This window comes from Ixodes scapularis, unplaced genomic scaffold (assembly GCF_016920785.2).
Source record: "Ixodes scapularis isolate PalLabHiFi unplaced genomic scaffold, ASM1692078v2 PGA_scaffold12__126_contigs__length_90152505, whole genome shotgun sequence".
Classification (NCBI taxonomy): Eukaryota; Metazoa; Arthropoda; class Arachnida; order Ixodida; family Ixodidae; genus Ixodes; species Ixodes scapularis.
In genome coordinates, this window is record NW_024609838.1 from 53166713 (window position 1) to 53187080 (window position 20368).

The following is a 20368-nucleotide window of genomic DNA, read 5'->3' on the forward strand; positions in this document are numbered from 1 at the left end:
CAGAAATGCTGCCGGACGGGATTGCTAGCTTTTTCGGAAAATTAGTGGGAACAGCCCTTGACACCAGAAATGCTGCCAGACGAGATTGCCAGCAGGTTTCGGAAAAATAGCGGGAACATCCCTTGACACCAGAAATGCTGCCGGACGGGATTGCTAGCTGGTTTCGGAAAACTAGCGGGAACAGCCCTTGAAACCAGAAATGCTGCCGGACGGGATTGCTAGCTTTTTCGAAAAATTAGTGGGAACAGCCCTTGACACCAGAAATGCTGCCGGACGGGATTGCTAGCTTTTTCGGAAAATTAGTGGGAACACCCCTTGACACCAGAAATGCTGCCGGACGGGATTGCTAGCGGGTTTCGGAAAATTAACAGGAACAGCAGTTGACACCAGAAATGCTGCCGTACGAGATTGTTAGCGGGTTTCGGAAAATTAGCGGGAACAGCCCTTGACACCAGGAATGCTGCCGGACGGGATTGCTAGCGGGTTTCGGAAAACTAGCGGGAACAGCCCTTGAAACCAGAAATGCTGCCGGACGGGATTGCTAGCTTTTTCGGAAAATTAGTGGGAACAGCCCTTGACACCAGAAATGCTGCCAGACGAGATTGCCAGCAGGTTTCGGAAAATTAGCGGGAACAGCCCTTGACACCAGAAATGCTGCCGGACGGGATTGCTAGCTGGTTTCGGAAAACTAGCGGGAACAGCCCTTGAAACCAGAAATGCTGCCGGACGGGATTGCTAGCTTTTTCGAAAAATTAGTGGGAACAGCCCTTGACACCAGAAATGCTGCCGGACGGGATTGCTAGCGGGTTTCGGAAAATTAACAGGAACAGCAGTTGACAACAGAAATGCTGCCGTACGAGATTGTTAGCGGGTTTCGGAAAATTAGCGGGAACAGCCCTTGACACCAGGAATGCTGCCGGACGGGATTGCTAGCGGGTTTCGGAAAATTAGCGGGAACAGCCCTTGACACCAGAAATGCTGCCGGACGGGATTGCTAGCAGGTTTCGGAAAACAAGCGGGAACAGCCCTTGACACCAGAAATGCTGCCGGACGGGATTGCTAGCGGGTTTCGGAAAATTAACAGGAACAGCAGTTGACACCAGAAATGCTGCCGTACGAGATTGTTCGTGGGTTTCGTAAAATTAGCGGGAACAGCCCCTGACACCAGAAATGCTGCCGGACGGGATTGCTAGCGGGTTTCGGAAAATTAGCGGGAACAGCTCTTGACACCAGAAATGCTTCCGGACGAGATGGCTAGCAGGTTTCGGAAAATTAGTGAGAACAGCCCTTGACACCAGAAATGCTGCGGGACGGGATTGCTAGCAGGTTTCGGAAAATTAGCGGGAATAGCCCTTGACACCAGAAATGCTGCCGGACGGGTTTGCTAGCAGGTTTCCGAAAATTAGCGGGAGCAGCCCTTGACACCAGAAATGCTGCCGGACGGGATTGTTAGCGGGTTTCGGAAAATTAACAGGAACAGCAGTTGACACCAGAAATGCTGCCGGACGGGATTGCTAGCAGGTTTCGGAAAATTAACGGGAACAGCCCTTGACACCAAAAATGCCACCGGACGAGATTGCTAGCAGGTTTCGGAAAATTAGCGGGAACAGCCCTTGAAACCAGAAATGCTGCCGGACGGGATTGCTAGCTGGTTTCGGAACATTAGCGGGAACAGCCCTTGACACCAGAAATGCTGCCGGACGGGATTGCTTGCGGGTTTCGGAAAATTAACAGGAACAGCAGTTGACACCAGAAATGCTGCCAGACAGGATTGCTAGCTGGTTTCGGAAAATTAGCGGGAACAGCCCTTGACACCAGAAATGCTGCCGGACGGGATTGCCAGCGGGTTTCGGAAAATTAACAGGAACAGCAGTTGACACAAGAAATGCTGCCGTATGAGATTGTTAGCAGGTTTCGGAAAAGTACCGGGAACAGCCCTTGACACCAGAAATGCTGCCGGACGGGGATTGCTAGCAGGTTTCAGAAAATTAGCGGGAACAGCCCTTGACAACATAAATGCTGCCGGACGAGATTGCTAGCAGGTTTCGGAAAATTAACAGGAATAGCAGTTGACACCAGAAACGCTGCCGTACAAGATTTTTAGCGGGTTTCGGAAAATTAGCGGGAACAGCCCTTGACAACAGAAATGCTGCCGGACGGGATTGCTAGCGGGTTTCGGAAAATTAGCGGGAACAGCCCTTGACACCAGAAATGCTGCCGGACGGGATTGCTAGCAGGTTTCGGAAAATTAGCGGGAACAAACCTTGACACCAGAAATGCTGCCGGACGAGATTGCTAGCGGGTTTGGGAAAATTAGCGGGAACAGCCCTTGACACCAGAAATGCTTCCGGACGGGATTGCTAGCAGGTTTCGGAAAATTAGCGGGAACAGCCCTTGACACCAGAAATGCTGCCGGACGAGATTGCTAGCGGGTTTCGGAAAATTAACAGGAACAGCAGTTTACATTAGAAATGCTGCCGTACGTGATTATTAGCGGGTTTCGGAAAATTAGCGGGAACAGCCTTTGACACCAGAAATGCTGCCGGACGGGATTGCTAGCGGGTTTCGGAAAATTAACAGGAACAGCAGTTGACACCAGAAATGCTGCCGGACGAGATTGCTAGCAGGTTTCGGAAAATTAGCGGGAACAGCCCTTGACACCAGAAATAATTCCGGACGGGATTGCTAGCAGGTTTCAAAAAATTAGCTGGAACAGCCCTTGACACCAGAAATGCTACCAGACGAGATTGCCAGCAGGTTTCGGAAAATTAGCGGGAACAGCCCTTGACACCAGAAATGCTGCCGGGCGGGATTGCTAGCTTGTTTCGGAAAACTAGCGGGAACAGCCCTTGACACCAGAAATGCTGCCGGACGGGATTGCTAGCGGGTTTCGGAAAATTACAAAGGAACAGCAGTTGACACCAGAAATGCTGCCAGACAGGATTGCTAGCTGGTTTCGGAAAATTAGCGGGAACAGCCCTTGACACCAGAAATGCTGCCGGACGGGATTGCTAGCTGGTTTCGGAACATTAGCGGGAACAGCCCTTGACACCAGAAATGCTGCCGGACGGGATTGCTTGCGGGTTTCGGAAAATTAACAGAAACAGCAGTTGACACCAGAAATGCTGCCAGACAGGATTGCTAGCTGGTTTCGGAAAATTAGTGGGAACAGCCCTTGACACCAGAAATGCTGCCGGACGGGATTGCCAGCGGGTTTCGGAAAATTAACAGGAACAGCTGTTGACACAAGAAATGCTGCCGTATGAGATTGTTAGCAGGTTTCGGAAAATTACCGGGAACAGCCCTTGACACCAGAAATGCTGCCGGACGGGGATTGCTAGCAGGTTTCAGAAAATTAGCGGGAACAGCCCTTGACAACAAAAATGCTGCCGGACGAGATTGCTAGCAGGTTTCGGAAAATTAACAGGAACAGCAGTTGACACCAGAAACGCTGCCGTACAAGATTTTTAGCGGGTTTCGGAAAATTAGCGGGAACAAACCTTGACACCAGAAATGCTTCCGGACGGGATTGCTAGCAGGTTTCGGAAAGCTAGCGGGAACAGCCCTTGAAACCAGAAATGCTGCCGGACGGGATTGCTAGCTTTTTCGGAAAATTAGTGGGAACAGCCCTTGACCCCAGAAATGCTGCCGGACGGGATTGCTAGCGGGTTTCGGAAAATTAACAGGAACAGCAGTTGACACCAGAAATGCTGCCGTACGAGATTGTTAGCGGGTTTCGGAAAATTAGCGGGAACAGCCCTTGACACCAGGAATGCTGCCGGACGGGATTGCTAGTGGGTTTCGGAAAATTAGCGGGAACAGCCCTTGAAACCAGAAATGCTACCGGACGGGATTGCTAGCTTTTTCGGAAAATTAGTGGGAACAGCCCTTGACACCAGAAATACTGCCAGACGAGATTGCCAGCAGGTTTCGGAAAATTAGCGGGAACAGCCCTTGAAACCAGGAATGCTGCCGGACGGGATTGCTAGCGGGTTTCGGAAAATTAACAGGAACAGCAGTTGACACCAGAAATGCTGCCGGACGGGATTGCTAGCGGGTTTCGGAAAATTAACAGGAACAGCAGTTGACACCAGAAATGCTGCCGTACGAGATTGTTAGCGGGTTTCGGAAAATTAGCGGGAACAGCCCTTGACACCAGGAATGCTGCCGGACGGGATTGCTAGCGGGTTTCGGAAAATTAGCGGGAACAGCCCTTGAAACCAGAAATGCTGCCGGACGGGATTGCTAGCTTTTTCGGAAAATTAGTGGGAACAGCCCTTGACACCAGAAATGCTGCCAGACGAGATTGCCAGCAGGTTTCGGAAAATTAGCGGGAACAGCCCTTGAAACCAGAAATGCTGCCGGACGGGATTGCTAGCGGGTTTCGGAAAATTAGCGGGAACAGCCCTTGACACCAGAAATGCTGCCAGACGAGATTGCCAGCAGGTTTCGGAAAACTAGCGGGAACAGCCCTTGAAACCAGAAATGCTGCCGGACGGGACTGCTAGCTTTTTCGGAAAATTAGTGGGAACAGCCCTTGACCCCAGAAATGCTGCCGGACGGGATTGCTAGCGGGTTTCGGAAAATTAACAGGAACAGCAGTTGACACCAGAAATGCTGCCGTACGAGATTGTTAGCGGGTTTCGGAAAATTAGCGGGAACAGCCCTTGACACCAGGAATGCTGCCCGACGGGATTGCTAGCGGGTTTCGGAAAATTAGCGGCAACAGCCCTTGAAACCAGAAATGCTGCCGGACGGGATTGCTAGCTTTTTCGGAAAATTAGTGGGAACAGCCCTTGACACCAGAAATGCTGCCAGACGAGATTGCCAGCAGGTTTCGGAAAATTAGCGGGAACAGCCCTTGAAACCAGAAATGCTGCCGGACGGGATTGCTAGCGGGTTTCGGAAAACTAGCGGGAACAGCCCTTGACACCAGGAATGCTGCCGGACGGGATTGCTAGCGGGTTTCGGAAAATTAGCGGGAACAGCAGTTGACACCAGAAATGCTGCCGTACGAGATTGTTCGTGGGTTTCGTAAAATTAGCGGGAACAGCCCCTGACACCAGAAATGCTGCCGGACGGGATTGCTAGCGGGTTTCGGAAAATTAGCGGGAACAGCTCTTGACACCAGAAATGCTTCCGGACGAGATGGCTAGCAGGTTTCGGAAAATTAGTGAGAACAGCCCTTGACACCAGAAATGCTGCGGGACGGGATTGCTAGCAGGTTTCGGAAAATTAGCGGGAATAGCCCTTGACACCAGAAATGCTGCCGGACGGGTTTGCTAGCAGGTTTCCGAAAATTAGCGGGAGCAGCCCTTGACACCAGAAATGCTGCCGGACGGGATTGTTAGCGGGTTTCGGAAAATTAACAGGAACAGCAGTTGACACCAGAAATGCTGCCGGACGGGATTGCTAGCAGGTTTCGGAAAATTAACGGGAACAGCCCTTGACACCAAAAATGCCACCGGACGAGATTGCTAGCAGGTTTCGGAAAATTAGCGGGAACAGCCCTTGAAACCAGAAATGCTGCCGGACGGGATTGCTAGCTGGTTTCGGAACATTAGCGGGAACAGCCCTTGACACCAGAAATGCTGCCGGACGGGATTGCTTGCGGGTTTCGGAAAATTAACAGGAACAGCAGTTGACACCAGAAATGCTGCCAGACAGGATTGCTAGCTGGTTTCGGAAAATTAGCGGGAACAGCCCTTGACACCAGAAATGCTGCCGGACGGGATTGCCAGCGGGTTTCGGAAAATTAACAGGAACAGCAGTTGACACAAGAAATGCTGCCGTATGAGATTGTTAGCAGGTTTCGGAAAAGTACCGGGAACAGCCCTTGACACCAGAAATGCTGCCGGACGGGGATTGCTAGCAGGTTTCAGAAAATTAGCGGGAACAGCCCTTGACAACATAAATGCTGCCGGACGAGATTGCTAGCAGGTTTCGGAAAATTAACAGGAATAGCAGTTGACACCAGAAACGCTGCCGTACAAGATTTTTAGCGGGTTTCGGAAAATTAGCGGGAACAGCCCTTGACAACAGAAATGCTGCCGGACGGGATTGCTAGCGGGTTTCGGAAAATTAGCGGGAACAGCCCTTGACACCAGAAATGCTGCCGGACGGGATTGCTAGCAGGTTTCGGAAAATTAGCGGGAACAAACCTTGACACCAGAAATGCTGCCGGACGAGATTGCTAGCGGGTTTGGGAAAATTAGCGGGAACAGCCCTTGACACCAGAAATGCTTCCGGACGGGATTGCTAGCAGGTTTCGGAAAATTAGCGGGAACAGCCCTTGACACCAGAAATGCTGCCGGACGAGATTGCTAGCGGGTTTCGGAAAATTAACAGGAACAGCAGTTTACATTAGAAATGCTGCCGTACGTGATTATTAGCGGGTTTCGGAAAATTAGCGGGAACAGCCTTTGACACCAGAAATGCTGCCGGACGGGATTGCTAGCGGGTTTCGGAAAATTAACAGGAACAGCAGTTGACACCAGAAATGCTGCCGGACGAGATTGCTAGCAGGTTTCGGAAAATTAGCGGGAACAGCCCTTGACACCAGAAATAATTCCGGACGGGATTGCTAGCAGGTTTCAAAAAATTAGCTGGAACAGCCCTTGACACCAGAAATGCTACCAGACGAGATTGCCAGCAGGTTTCGGAAAATTAGCGGGAACAGCCCTTGACACCAGAAATGCTGCCGGGCGGGATTGCTAGCTTGTTTCGGAAAACTAGCGGGAACAGCCCTTGACACCAGAAATGCTGCCGGACGGGATTGCTAGCGGGTTTCGGAAAATTACAAAGGAACAGCAGTTGACACCAGAAATGCTGCCAGACAGGATTGCTAGCTGGTTTCGGAAAATTAGCGGGAACAGCCCTTGACACCAGAAATGCTGCCGGAAGGGATTGCTAGCTGGTTTCGGAACATTAGCGGGAACAGCCCTTGACACCAGAAATGCTGCCGGACGGGATTGCTTGCGGGTTTCGGAAAATTAACAGAAACAGCAGTTGACACCAGAAATGCTGCCAGACAGGATTGCTAGCTGGTTTCGGAAAATTAGTGGGAACAGCCCTTGACACCAGAAATGCTGCCGGACGGGATTGCCAGCGGGTTTCGGAAAATTAACAGGAACAGCTGTTGACACAAGAAATGCTGCCGTATGAGATTGTTAGCAGGTTTCGGAAAATTACCGGGAACAGCCCTTGACACCAGAAATGCTGCCGGACGGGGATTGCTAGCAGGTTTCAGAAAATTAGCGGGAACAGCCCTTGACAACAAAAATGCTGCCGGACGAGATTGCTAGCAGGTTTCGGAAAATTAACAGGAACAGCAGTTGACACCAGAAACGCTGCCGTACAAGATTTTTAGCGGGTTTCGGAAAATTAGCGGGAACAAACCTTGACACCAGAAATGCTTCCGGACGGGATTGCTAGCAGGTTTCGGAAAGCTAGCGGGAACAGCCCTTGAAACCAGAAATGCTGCCGGACGGGATTGCTAGCTTTTTCGGAAAATTAGTGGGAACAGCCCTTGACCCCAGAAATGCTGCCGGACGGGATTGCTAGCGGGTTTCGGAAAATTAACAGGAACAGCAGTTGACACCAGAAATGCTGCCGTACGAGATTGTTAGCGGGTTTCGGAAAATTAGCGGGAACAGCCCTTGACACCAGGAATGCTGCCGGACGGGATTGCTAGTGGGTTTCGGAAAATTAGCGGGAACAGCCCTTGAAACCAGAAATGCTACCGGACGGGATTGCTAGCTTTTTCGGAAAATTAGTGGGAACAGCCCTTGACACCAGAAATACTGCCAGACGAGATTGCCAGCAGGTTTCGGAAAATTAGCGGGAACAGCCCTTGAAACCAGGAATGCTGCCGGACGGGATTGCTAGCGGGTTTCGGAAAATTAACAGGAACAGCAGTTGACACCAGAAATGCTGCCGGACGGAATTGCTAGCGGGTTTCGGAAAATTAACAGGAACAGCAGTTGACACCAGAAATGCTGCCGTACGAGATTGTTAGCGGGTTTCGGAAAATTAGCGGGAACAGCCCTTGACACCAGGAATGCTGCCGGACGGGATTGCTAGCGGGTTTCGGAAAATTAGCGGGAACAGCCCTTGAAACCAGAAATGCTGCCGGACGGGATTGCTAGCTTTTTCGGAAAATTAGTGGGAACAGCCCTTGACACCAGAAATGCTGCCAGACGAGATTGCCAGCAGGTTTCGGAAAATTAGCGGGAACAGCCCTTGAAACCAGAAATGCTGCCGGACGGGATTGCTAGCGGGTTTCGGAAAATTAGCGGGAACAGCCCTTGACACCAGAAATGCTGCCAGACGAGATTGCCAGCAGGTTTCGGAAAACTAGCGGGAACAGCCCTTGAAACCAGAAATGCTGCCGGACGGGACTGCTAGCTTTTTCGGAAAATTAGTGGGAACAGCCCTTGACCCCAGAAATGCTGCCGGACGGGATTGCTAGCGGGTTTCGGAAAATTAACAGGAACAGCAGTTGACACCAGAAATGCTGCCGTACGAGATTGTTAGCGGGTTTCGGAAAATTAGCGGGAACAGCCCTTGACACCAGGAATGCTGCCCGACGGGATTGCTAGCGGGTTTCGGAAAATTAGCGGCAACAGCCCTTGAAACCAGAAATGCTGCCGGACGGGATTGCTAGCTTTTTCGGAAAATTAGTGGGAACAGCCCTTGACACCAGAAATGCTGCCAGACGAGATTGCCAGCAGGTTTCGGAAAATTAGCGGGAACAGCCCTTGAAACCAGAAATGCTGCCGGACGGGATTGCTAGCGGGTTTCGGAAAACTAGCGGGAACAGCCCTTGACACCAGGAATGCTGCCGGACGGGATTGCTAGCGGGTTTCGGAAAATTAGCGGGAACAGCCCTTGAAACCAGAAATGCTGCCGGACGGGATTGCTAGCTTTTTCGGAAAATTAGTGGGAACAGCCCTTGACACCAGGAATGCTGCCGGACGGGATTGCTAGCGGGTTTCGGAAAGCTAGCGGGAACAGCCCTTGAAACCAGAAATGCTGCCCGACGGGATTGCTAGCTTTTTCGGAAAATTAGTGGGAACAGCCCTTGACATCAGAAATGCTGCCGGACGGGATTGCTAGCGGGTTTCGGAAAACTAGCGGGAACAGCCCTTGAAACCAGAAATGCTGCCGGACGGGATTGCTAGCTTTTTCGGAAAATTAGTGGGAACAGCCCTTGACACCAGAAATGCTGCCGGACGGGATTGCTAGCGGGTTTCGGAAAATTAACAGGAACAGCAGTTGACACCAGAAATGCTGCCGTACGAGATTGTTAGCGGGTTTCGGAAAATTAGCGGGAACAGCCCTTGACACCAGAAATGCTGCCGGACGGGATTGCTAGCGGGTTTCGGAAAACTAGCGGGAACAGCCCTTGAAACCAGAAATGCTGATGGACGGGATTGCTAGCTTTTTCGGAAAATTAGTGGGAACAGCCCTTGACACCAGAAATGCTGCCAGACGAGATTGCCAGCAGGTTTCGGAAAATTAGCGCGAACAGCCCTTGACACCAGAAATGCTGCCGGACGGGATTGCTAGCTGGTTTCGGAAAACTAGCGGGAACAGCCCTTGAAACCAGAAATGCTGCCGGACGGGATTGCTAGCTTTTTCGAAAAATTAGTGGGAACAGCCCTTGACACCAGAAATGCTGCCGGACGGGATTGCTAGCTTTTTCGGAAAATTAGTGGGAACAGCCCTTGACACCAGAAATGCTGCCGGACGGGATTGCTAGCGGGTTTCGGAAAATTAACAGGAACAGCAGTTGACACCAGAAATGCTGCCGTACGAGATTGTTAGCGGGTTTCGGAAAATTAGCGGGAACAGCCCTTGACACCAGGAATGCTGCCGGACGGGATTGCTAGCGGGTTTCGGAAAACTAGCGGGAACAGCCCTTGAAACCAGAAATGCTGCCGGACGGGATTGCTAGCTTTTTCGGAAAATTAGTGGGAACAGCCCTTGACACCAGAAATGCTGCCAGACGAGATTGCCAGCAGGTTTCGGAAAATTAGCGGGAACAGCCCTCGACACCAGAAATGCTGCCGGACGGGATTGCTAGCTGGTTTCGGAAAACTAGCGGGAACAGCCCTTGAAACCAGAAATGCTGCCGGACGGGATTGCTAGCTTTTTCGAAAAATTAGTGGGAACAGCCCTTGACACCAGAAATGCTGCCGGACGGGATTGCTAGCGGGTTTCGGAAAATTAACAGGAACAGCAGTTGACACCAGAAATGCTTCCGTACGAGATTGTTCGTGGGTTTCGTAAAATTAGCGGGAACAGCCCCTGACACCAGAAATGCTGCCGGACGGGATTGCTAGCGGGTTTCGGAAAATTAGCGGGAACAGCTCTTGACACCAGAAATGCTTCCGGACGAGATGGCTAGCAGGTTTCGGAAAATTAGCGAGAACAGCCCTTGACACCAGAAATGCTGCGGGACGGGATTGCTAGCAGGTTTCGGAAAATTAGCGGGAATAGCCCTTGACACCAGAAATGCTGCCGGACGGGTTTGCTAGCAGGTTTCCGAAAATTAGCGGGAGCAGCCCTTGACACCAGAAATGCTGCCGGACGGGATTGTTAGCGGGTTTCGGAAAATTAACAGGAACAGCAGTTGACACCAGAAATGCTGCCGGACGGGATTGCTAGCAGGTTTCGGAAAATTAACGGGAACAGCCCTTGACACCAAAAATGCCACCGGACGAGATTGCTAGCAGGTTTCGGAAAATTAGCGGGAACAGCCCTTGAAACCAGAAATCCTGCCGGACGGGATTGCTAGCTGGTTTCGGAACATTAGCGGGAACAGCCCTTGACACCAGAAATGCTGCCGGACGGGATTGCTTGCGGGTTTCGGAAAATTAACAGGAACAGCAGTTGACACCAGAAATGCTGCCAGACAGGATTGCTAGCTGGTTTCGGAAAATTAGCGGGAACAGCCCTTGACACCAGAAATGCTGCCGGACGGGATTGCCAGCGGGTTTCGGAAAATTAACAGGAACAGCAGTTGACACAAGAAATGCTGCCGTATGAGATTGTTAGCAGGTTTCGGAAAAGTACCGGGAACAGCCCTTGACACCAGAAATGCTGCCGGACGGGGATTGCTAGCAGGTTTCAGAAAATTAGCGGGAACAGCCCTTGACAACATAAATGCTGCCGGACGAGATTGCTAGCAGGTTTCGGAAAATTAACAGGAATAGCAGTTGACACCAGAAACGCTGCCGTACAAGATTTTTAGCGGGTTTCGGAAAATTAGCGGGAACAGCCCTTGACAACAGAAATGCTGCCGGACGGGATTGCTAGCAGGTTTCGGAAAATTAGCGGGAACAAACCTTGACACCAGAAATGCTGCCGGACGAGATTGCTAGCGGGTTTGGGAAAATTAGCGGGAACAGCCCTTGACACCAGAAATGCTTCCGGACGGGATTGCTAGCAGGTTTCGGAAAATTAGCGGGAACAGCCCTTAACACCAGAAATGCTGCCGGACGAGATTGCTAGCGGGTTTCGGAAAATTAACAGGAACAGCAGTTGACACCAGAAATGCTGCCGTACGAGATTGTTAGCGGGTTTCGGAAAATTAGCGGGAACAGCCCTTGACACCAGAAATGCTGCCGGACGGGATTGCTAGCGGGTTTCGGAAAACTAGCGGGAACAGCCCTTGAAACCAGAAATGCTGCCGGACGGGATTGCTAGCTTTTTCGGAAAATTAGTGGGAACAGCCCTTGACACCAGAAATGCTGCCAGACGAGATTGCCAGCAGGTTTCGGAAAAATAGCGGGAACAGCCCTTGACACCAGAAATGCTGCCGGACGGGATTGCTAGCTGGTTTCGGAAAACTAGCGGGAACAGCCCTTGAAACCAGAAATGCTGCCGGACGGGATTGCTAGCTTTTTCGAAAAATTAGTGGGAACAGCCCTTGACACCAGAAATGCTGCCGGACGGGATTGCTAGCTTTTTCGGAAAATTAGTGGGAACACCCCTTGACACCAGAAATGCTGCCGGACGGGATTGCTAGCGGGTTTCGGAAAATTAACAGGAACAGCAGTTGACACCAGAAATGCTGCCGTACGAGATTGTTAGCGGGTTTCGGAAAATTAGCGGGAACAGCCCTTGACACCAGGAATGCTGCCGGACGGGATTGCTAGCGGGTTTCGGAAAACTAGCGGGAACAGCCCTTGAAACCAGAAATGCTGCCGGACGGGATTGCTAGCTTTTTCGGAAAATTAGTGGGAACAGCCCTTGACACCAGAAATGCTGCCAGACGAGATTGCCAGCAGGTTTCGGAAAATTAGCGGGAACAGCCCTTGACACCAGAAATGCTGCCGGACGGGATTGCTAGCTGGTTTCGGAAAACTAGCGGGAACAGCCCTTGAAACCAGAAATGCTGCCGGACGGGATTGCTAGCTTTTTCGAAAAATTAGTGGGAACAGCCCTTGACACCAGAAATGCTGCCGGACGGGATTGCTAGCGGGTTTCGGAAAATTAACAGGAACAGCAGTTGACAACAGAAATGCTGCCGTACGAGATTGTTAGCGGGTTTCGGAAAATTAGCGGGAACAGCCCTTGACACCAGGAATGCTGCCGGACGGGATTGCTAGCGGGTTTCGGAAAATTAGCGGGAACAGCCTTGACAGCAGAAATGCTGCCGGACGGGATTGCTAGCAGGTTTCGGAAAACTAGCGGGAACAGCCCTTGACACCAGAAATGCTGCCGGACGGGATTGCTAGCGGGTTTCGGAAAATTAACAGGAACAGCAGTTGACACCAGAAATGCTGCCGTACGAGATTGTTCGTGGGTTTCGTAAAATTAGCGGGAACAGCCCCTGACACCAGAAATGCTGCCGGACGGGATTGCTAGCGGGTTTCGGAAAATTAGCGGGAACAGCTCTTGACACCAGAAATGCTTCCGGACGAGATGGCTAGCAGGTTTCGGAAAATTAGCGAGAACAGCCCTTGACACCAGAAATGCTGCGGGACGGGATTGCTAGCAGGTTTCGGAAAATTAGCGGGAATAGCCCTTGACACCAGAAATGCTGCCGGACGGGTTTGCTAGCAGGTTTCCGAAAATTAGCGGGAGCAGCCCTTGACACCAGAAATGCTGCCGGACGGGATTGTTAGCGGGTTTCGGAAAATTAACAGGAACAGCAGTTGACACCAGAAATGCTGCCGGACGGGATTGCTAGCAGGTTTCGGAAAATTAACGGGAACAGCCCTTGACACCAAAAATGCCACCGGACGAGATTGCTAGCAGGTTTCGGAAAATTAGCGGGAACAGCCCTTGAAACCAGAAATGCTGCCGGACGGGATTGCTAGCTGGTTTCGGAACATTAGCGGGAACAGCCCTTGACACCAGAAATGCTGCCGGACGGGATTGCTTGCGGGTTTCGGAAAATTAACAGGAACAGCAGTTGACACCAGAAATGCTGCCAGACAGGATTGCTAGCTGGTTTCGGAAAATTAGCGGGAACAGCCCTTGACACCAGAAATGCTGCCGGACGGGATTGCCAGCGGGTTTCGGAAAATTAACAGGAACAGCAGTTGACACAAGAAATGCTGCCGTATGAGATTGTTAGCAGGTTTCGGAAAAGTACCGGGAACAGCCCTTGACACCAGAAATGCTGCCGGACGGGGATTGCTAGCAGGTTTCAGAAAATTAGCGGGAACAGCCCTTGACAACATAAATGCTGCCGGACGAGATTGCTAGCAGGTTTCGGAAAATTAACAGGAATAGCAGTTGACACCAGAAACGCTGCCGTACAAGATTTTTAGCGGGTTTCGGAAAATTAGCGGGAACAGCCCTTGACAACAGAAATGCTGCCGGACGGGATTGCTAGCGGGTTTCGGAAAATTAGCGGGAACAGCCCTTGACACCAGAAATGCTGCCGGACGGGATTGCTAGCAGGTTTCGGAAAATTAGCGGGAACAAACCTTGACACCAGAAATGCTGCCGGACGAGATTGCTAGCGGGTTTGGGAAAATTAGCGGGAACAGCCCTTGACACCAGAAATGCTTCCGGACGGGATTGCTAGCAGGTTTCGGAAAATTAGCGGGAACAGCCCTTGACACCAGAAATGCTGCCGGACGAGATTGCTAGCGGGTTTCGGAAAATTAACAGGAACAGCAGTTTACATTAGAAATGCTGCCGTACGTGATTATTAGCGGGTTTCGGAAAATTAGCGGGAACAGCCTTTGACACCAGAAATGCTGCCGGACGGGATTGCTAGCGGGTTTCGGAAAATTAACAGGAACAGCAGTTGACACCAGAAATGCTGCCGGACGAGATTGCTAGCAGGTTTCGGAAAATTAGCGGGAACAGCCCTTGACACCAGAAATAATTCCGGACGGGATTGCTAGCAGGTTTCAAAAAATTAGCTGGAACAGCCCTTGACACCAGAAATGCTGCCAGACGAGATTGCCAGCAGGTTTCGGAAAATTAGCGGGAACAGCCCTTGACACCAGAAATGCTGCCGGGCGGGATTGCTAGCTTGTTTCGGAAAACTAGCGGGAACAGCCCTTGACACCAGAAATGCTGCCGGACGGGATTGCTAGCGGGTTTCGGAAAATTACAAAGGAACAGCAGTTGACACCAGAAATGCTGCCAGACAGGATTGCTAGCTGGTTTCGGAAAATTAGCGGGAACAGCCCTTGACACCAGAAATGCTGCCGGACGGGATTGCTAGCTGGTTTCGGAACATTAGCGGGAACAGCCCTTGACACCAGAAATGCTGCCGGACGGGATTGCTTGCGGGTTTCGGAAAATTAACAGAAACAGCAGTTGACACCAGAAATGCTGCCAGACAGGATTGCTAGCTGGTTTCGGAAAATTAGTGGGAACAGCCCTTGACACCAGAAATGCTGCCGGACGGGATTGCCAGCGGGTTTCGGAAAATTAACAGGAACAGCTGTTGACACAAGAAATGCTGCCGTATGAGATTGTTAGCAGGTTTCGGAAAATTACCGGGAACAGCCCTTGACACCAGAAATGCTGCCGGACGGGGATTGCTAGCAGGTTTCAGAAAATTAGCGGGAACAGCCCTTGACAACAAAAATGCTGCCGGACAAGATTGCTAGCAGGTTTCGGAAAATTAACAGGAACAGCAGTTGACACCAGAAACGCTGCCGTACAAGATTTTTAGCGGGTTTCGGAAAATTAGCGGGAACAGCCCTTGACAACAAAAATGCTGCCGGACGGGATTGCTAGCGGGTTTCGGAAAATTAGCGGGAACAGCCCTTGACACCAGAAACGCTGCCGTACAAGATTTTTAGCGGGTTTCGGAAAATTAGCGGGAACAAACCTTGACACCAGAAATGCTTCCGGACGGGATTGCTAGCAGGTTTCGGAAAGCTAGCGGGAACAGCCCTTGAAACCAGAAATGCTGCCGGACGGGATTGCTAGCTTTTTCGGAAAATTAGTGGGAACAGCCCTTGACCCCAGAAATGCTGCCGGACGGGATTGCTAGCGGGTTTCGGAAAATTAACAGGAACAGCAGTTGACACCAGAAATGCTGCCGTACGAGATTGTTAGCGGGTTTCGGAAAATTAGCGGGAACAGCCCTTGACACCAGGAATGCTGCCGGACGGGATTGCTAGTGGGTTTCGGAAAATTAGCGGGAACAGCCCTTGAAACCAGAAATGCTACCGGACGGGATTGCTAGCTTTTTCGGAAAATTAGTGGGAACAGCCCTTGACACCAGAAATGCTGCCAGACGAGATTGCCAGCAGGTTTCGGAAAATTAGCGGGAACAGCCCTTGAAACCAGGAATGCTGCCGGACGGGATTGCTAGCGGGTTTCGGAAAATTAACAGGAACAGCAGTTGACACCAGAAATGCTGCCGGACGGGATTGCTAGCGGGTTTCGGAAAATTAACAGGAACAGCAGTTGACACCAGAAATGGTGCCGTACGAGATTGTTAGCGGGTTTCGGAAAATTAGCGGGAACAGCCCTTGACACCAGGAATGCTGCCGGACGGGATTGCTAGCGGGTTTCGGAAAATTAGCGGGAACAGCCCTTGAAACCAGAAATGCTGCCGGACGGGATTGCTAGCTTTTTCGGAAAATTAGTGGGAACAGCCCTTGACACCAGAAATGCTGCCAGACGAGATTGCCAGCAGGTTTCGGAAAATTAGCGGGAACAGCCCTTGAAACCAGAAATGCTGCCGGACGGGATTGCTAGCGGGTTTCGGAAAATTAGCGGGAACAGCCCTTGACACCAGAAATGCTGCCAGACGAGATTGCCAGCAGGTTTCGGAAAACTAGCGGGAACAGCCCTTGAAACCAGAAATGCTGCCGGACGGGACTGCTAGCTTTTTCGGAAAATTAGTGGGAACAGCCCTTGACCCCAGAAATGCTGCCGGACGGGATTGCTAGCGGGTTTCGGAAAATTAACAGGAACAGCAGTTGACACCAGAAATGCTGCCGTACGAGATTGTTAGCGGGTTTCGGAAAATTAGCGGGAACAGCCCTTGACACCAGGAATGCTGCCGGACGGGATTGCTAGCGGGTTTCGGAAAATTAGCGGCAACAGCCCTTGAAACCAGAAATGCTGCCGGACGGGATTGCTAGCTTTTTCGGAAAATTAGTGGGAACAGCCCTTGACACCAGAAATGCTGCCAGACGAGATTGCCAGCAGGTTTCGGAAAATTAGCGGGAACAGCCCTTGAAACCAGAAATGCTGCCGGACGGGATTGCTAGCGGGTTTCGGAAAACTAGCGGGAACAGCCCTTGACACCAGGAATGCTGCCGGACGGGATTGCTAGCGGGTTTCGGAAAATTAGCGGGAACAGCCCTTGAAACCAGAAATGCTGCCGGACGGGATTGCTAGCTTTTTCGGAAAATTAGTGGGAACAGCCCTTGACACCAGGAATGCTGCCGGACGGGATTGCTAGCGGGTTTCGGAAAGCTAGCGGGAACAGCCCTTGAAACCAGAAATGCTGCCCGACGGGATTGCTAGCTTTTTCGGAAAATTAGTGGGAACAGCCCTTGACATCAGAAATGCTGCCGGACGGGATTGCTAGCGGGTTTCGGAAAACTAGCGGGAACAGCCCTTGAAACCAGAAATGCTGCCGGACGGGATTGCTAGCTTTTTCGGAAAATTAGTGGGAACAGCCCTTGACACCAGAAATGCTGCCGGACGGGATTGCTAGCGGGTTTCGGAAAATTAACAGGAACAGCAGTTGACACCAGAAATGCTGCCGTACGAGATTGTTAGCGGGTTTCGGAAAATTAGCGGGAACAGCCCTTGACACCAGAAATGCTGCCGGACGGGATTGCTAGCGGGTTTCGGAAAACTAGCGGGAACAGCCCTTGAAACCAGAAATGCTGATGGACGGGATTGCTAGCTTTTTCGGAAAATTAGTGGGAACAGCCCTTGACACCAGAAATGCTGCCAGACGAGATTGCCAGCAGGTTTCGGAAAATTAGCGCGAACAGCCCTTGACACCAGAAATGCTGCCGGACGGGATTGCTAGCTGGTTTCGGAAAACTAGCGGGAACAGCCCTTGAAACCAGAAATGCTGCCGGACGGGATTGCTAGCTTTTTCGAAAAATTAGTGGGAACAGCCCTTGACACCAGAAATGCTGCCGGACGGGATTGCTAGCTTTTTCGGAAAATTAGTGGGAACAGCCCTTGACACCAGAAATGCTGCCGGACGGGATTGCTAGCGGGTTTCGGAAAATTAACAGGAACAGCAGTTGACACCAGAAATGCTGCCGTACGAGATTGTTAGCGGGTTTCGGAAAATTAGCGGGAACAGCCCTTGACACCAGGAATGCTGCCGGACGGGATTGCTAGCGGGTTTCGGAAAACTAGCGGGAACAGCCCTTGAAACCAGAAATGCTGCCGGACGGGATTGCTAGCTTTTTCGGAAAATTAGTGGGAACAGCCCTTGACACCAGAAATGCTGCCAGACGAGATTGCCAGCAGGTTTCGGAAAATTAGCGGGAACAGCCCTCGACACCAGAAATGCTGCCGGACGGGATTGCTAGCTGGTTTCGGAAAACTAGCGGGAACAGCCCTTGAAACCAGAAATGCTGCCGGACGGGATTGCTAGCTTTTTCGAAAAATTAGTGGGAACAGCCCTTGACACCAGAAATGCTGCCGGACGGGATTGCTAGCGGGTTTCGGAAAATTAACAGGAACAGCAGTTGACACCAGAAATGCTTCCGTACGAGATTGTTCGTGGGTTTCGTAAAATTAGCGGGAACAGCCCCTGACACCAGAAATGCTGCCGGACGGGATTGCTAGCGGGTTTCGGAAAATTAGCGGGAACAGCTCTTGACACCAGAAATGCTTCCGGACGAGATGGCTAGCAGGTTTCGGAAAATTAGCGAGAACAGCCCTTGACACCAGAAATGCTGCGGGACGGGATTGCTAGAAGGTTTCGGAAAATTAGCGGGAATAGCCCTTGACACCAGAAATGCTGCCGGACGGGTTTGCTAGCAGGTTTCCGAAAATTAGCGGGAGCAGCCCTTGACACCAGAAATGCTGCCGGACGGGATTGTTAGCGGGTTTCGGAAAATTAACAGGAACAGCAGTTGACACCAGAAATGCTGCCGGACGGGATTGCTAGCAGGTTTCGGAAAATTAACGGGAACAGCCCTTGACACCAAAAATGCCACCGGACGAGATTGCTAGCAGGTTTCGGAAAATTAGCGGGAACAGCCCTTGAAACCAGAAATCCTGCCGAACGGGATTGCTAGCTGGTTTCGGAACATTAGCGGGAACAGCCCTTGACACCAGAAATGCTGCCGGACGGGATTGCTTGCGGGTTTCGGAAAATTAACAGGAACAGCAGTTGACACCAGAAATGCTGCCAGACAGGATTGCTAGCTGGTTTCGGAAAATTAGCGGGAACAGCCCTTGACACCAGAAATGCTGCCGGACGGGATTGCCAGCGGGTTTCGGAAAATTAACAGGAACAGCAGTTGACACAAGAAATGCTGCCGTATGAGATTGTTAGCAGGTTTCGGAAAAGTACCGGGAACAGCCCTTGACACCAGAAATGCTGCCGGACGGGGATTGCTAGCAGGTTTCAGAAAATTAGCGGGAACAGCCCTTGACAACATAAATGCTGCCGGACGAGATTGCTAGCAGGTTTCGGAAAATTAACAGGAATAGCAGTTGACACCAGAAACGCTGCCGTACAAGATTTTTAGCGGGTTTCGGAAAATTAGCGGGAACAGCCCTTGACAACAGAAATGCTGCCGGACGGGATTGCTAGCGGGTTTCGGAAAATTAGCGGGAACAGCCCTTGACACCAGAAATGCTGCCGGACGGGATTGCTAGCAGGTTTCGGAAAATTAGCGGGAACAAACCTTTACACCAGAAATGCTGCCGGACGAGATTGCTAGCGGGTTTGGGAAAATTAGCGGGAACAGCCCTTGACACCAGAAATGCTTCCGGACGGGATTGCTAGCAGGTTTCGGAAAATTAGCGGGAACAGCCCTTAACACCAGAAATGCTGCCGGACGAGATTGCTAGCGGGTTTCGGAAAATTAACAGGAACAGCAGTTTACATTAGAAATGCTGCCGTACGTGATTATTAGCGGGTTTCGGAAAATTAGCGGGAACAGCCTTTGACACCAGAAATGCTGCCGGACGGGATTGCTAGCGGGTTTCGGAAAATTAACAGGAACAGCAGTTGACACCAGAAATGCTGCCGGACGAGATTGCTAGCAGGTTTCGGAAAATTAGCGGGAACAGCCCTTGACACCAGAAATAATTCCGGACGGGATTGCTAGCAGGTTTCAAAAAATTAGCTGGAACAGCCCTTGACACCAGAAATGCTGCCAGACGAGATTGCCAGCAGGTTTCGGAAAATTAGCGGGAACAGCCCTTGACACCAGAAATGCTGCCGGGCGGGATTGCTAGCTTGTTTCGGAAAACTAGCGGGAACAGCCCTTGACACCAGAAATGCTGCCGGACGGGATTGCTAGCGGGTTTCGGAAAATTACCAGGAACAGCAGTTGACACCAGAAATGCTGCCAGACAGGATTGCTAGCTGGTTTCGGAAAATTAGCGGGAACAGCCCTTGACACCAGAAATGCTGCCGGACGGGATTGCTAGCTGGTTTCGGAACATTAGCGGGAACAGCCCTTGACACCAGAAATGCTGCCGGACGGGATTGCTTGCGGGTTTCGGAAAATTAACAGGAACAGCAGTTGACACCAGAAATGCTGCCAGACAGGATTGCTAGCTGGTTTTGGAAAATTAGTGGGAACAGCCCTTGACACCAGAAATGCTGCCGGACGGGATTGCCAGCGGGTTTCGGAAAATTAACAGGAACAGCTGTTGACACAAGAAATGCTGCCGTATGAGATTGTTAGCAGGTTTCGGAAAATTACCGGGAACA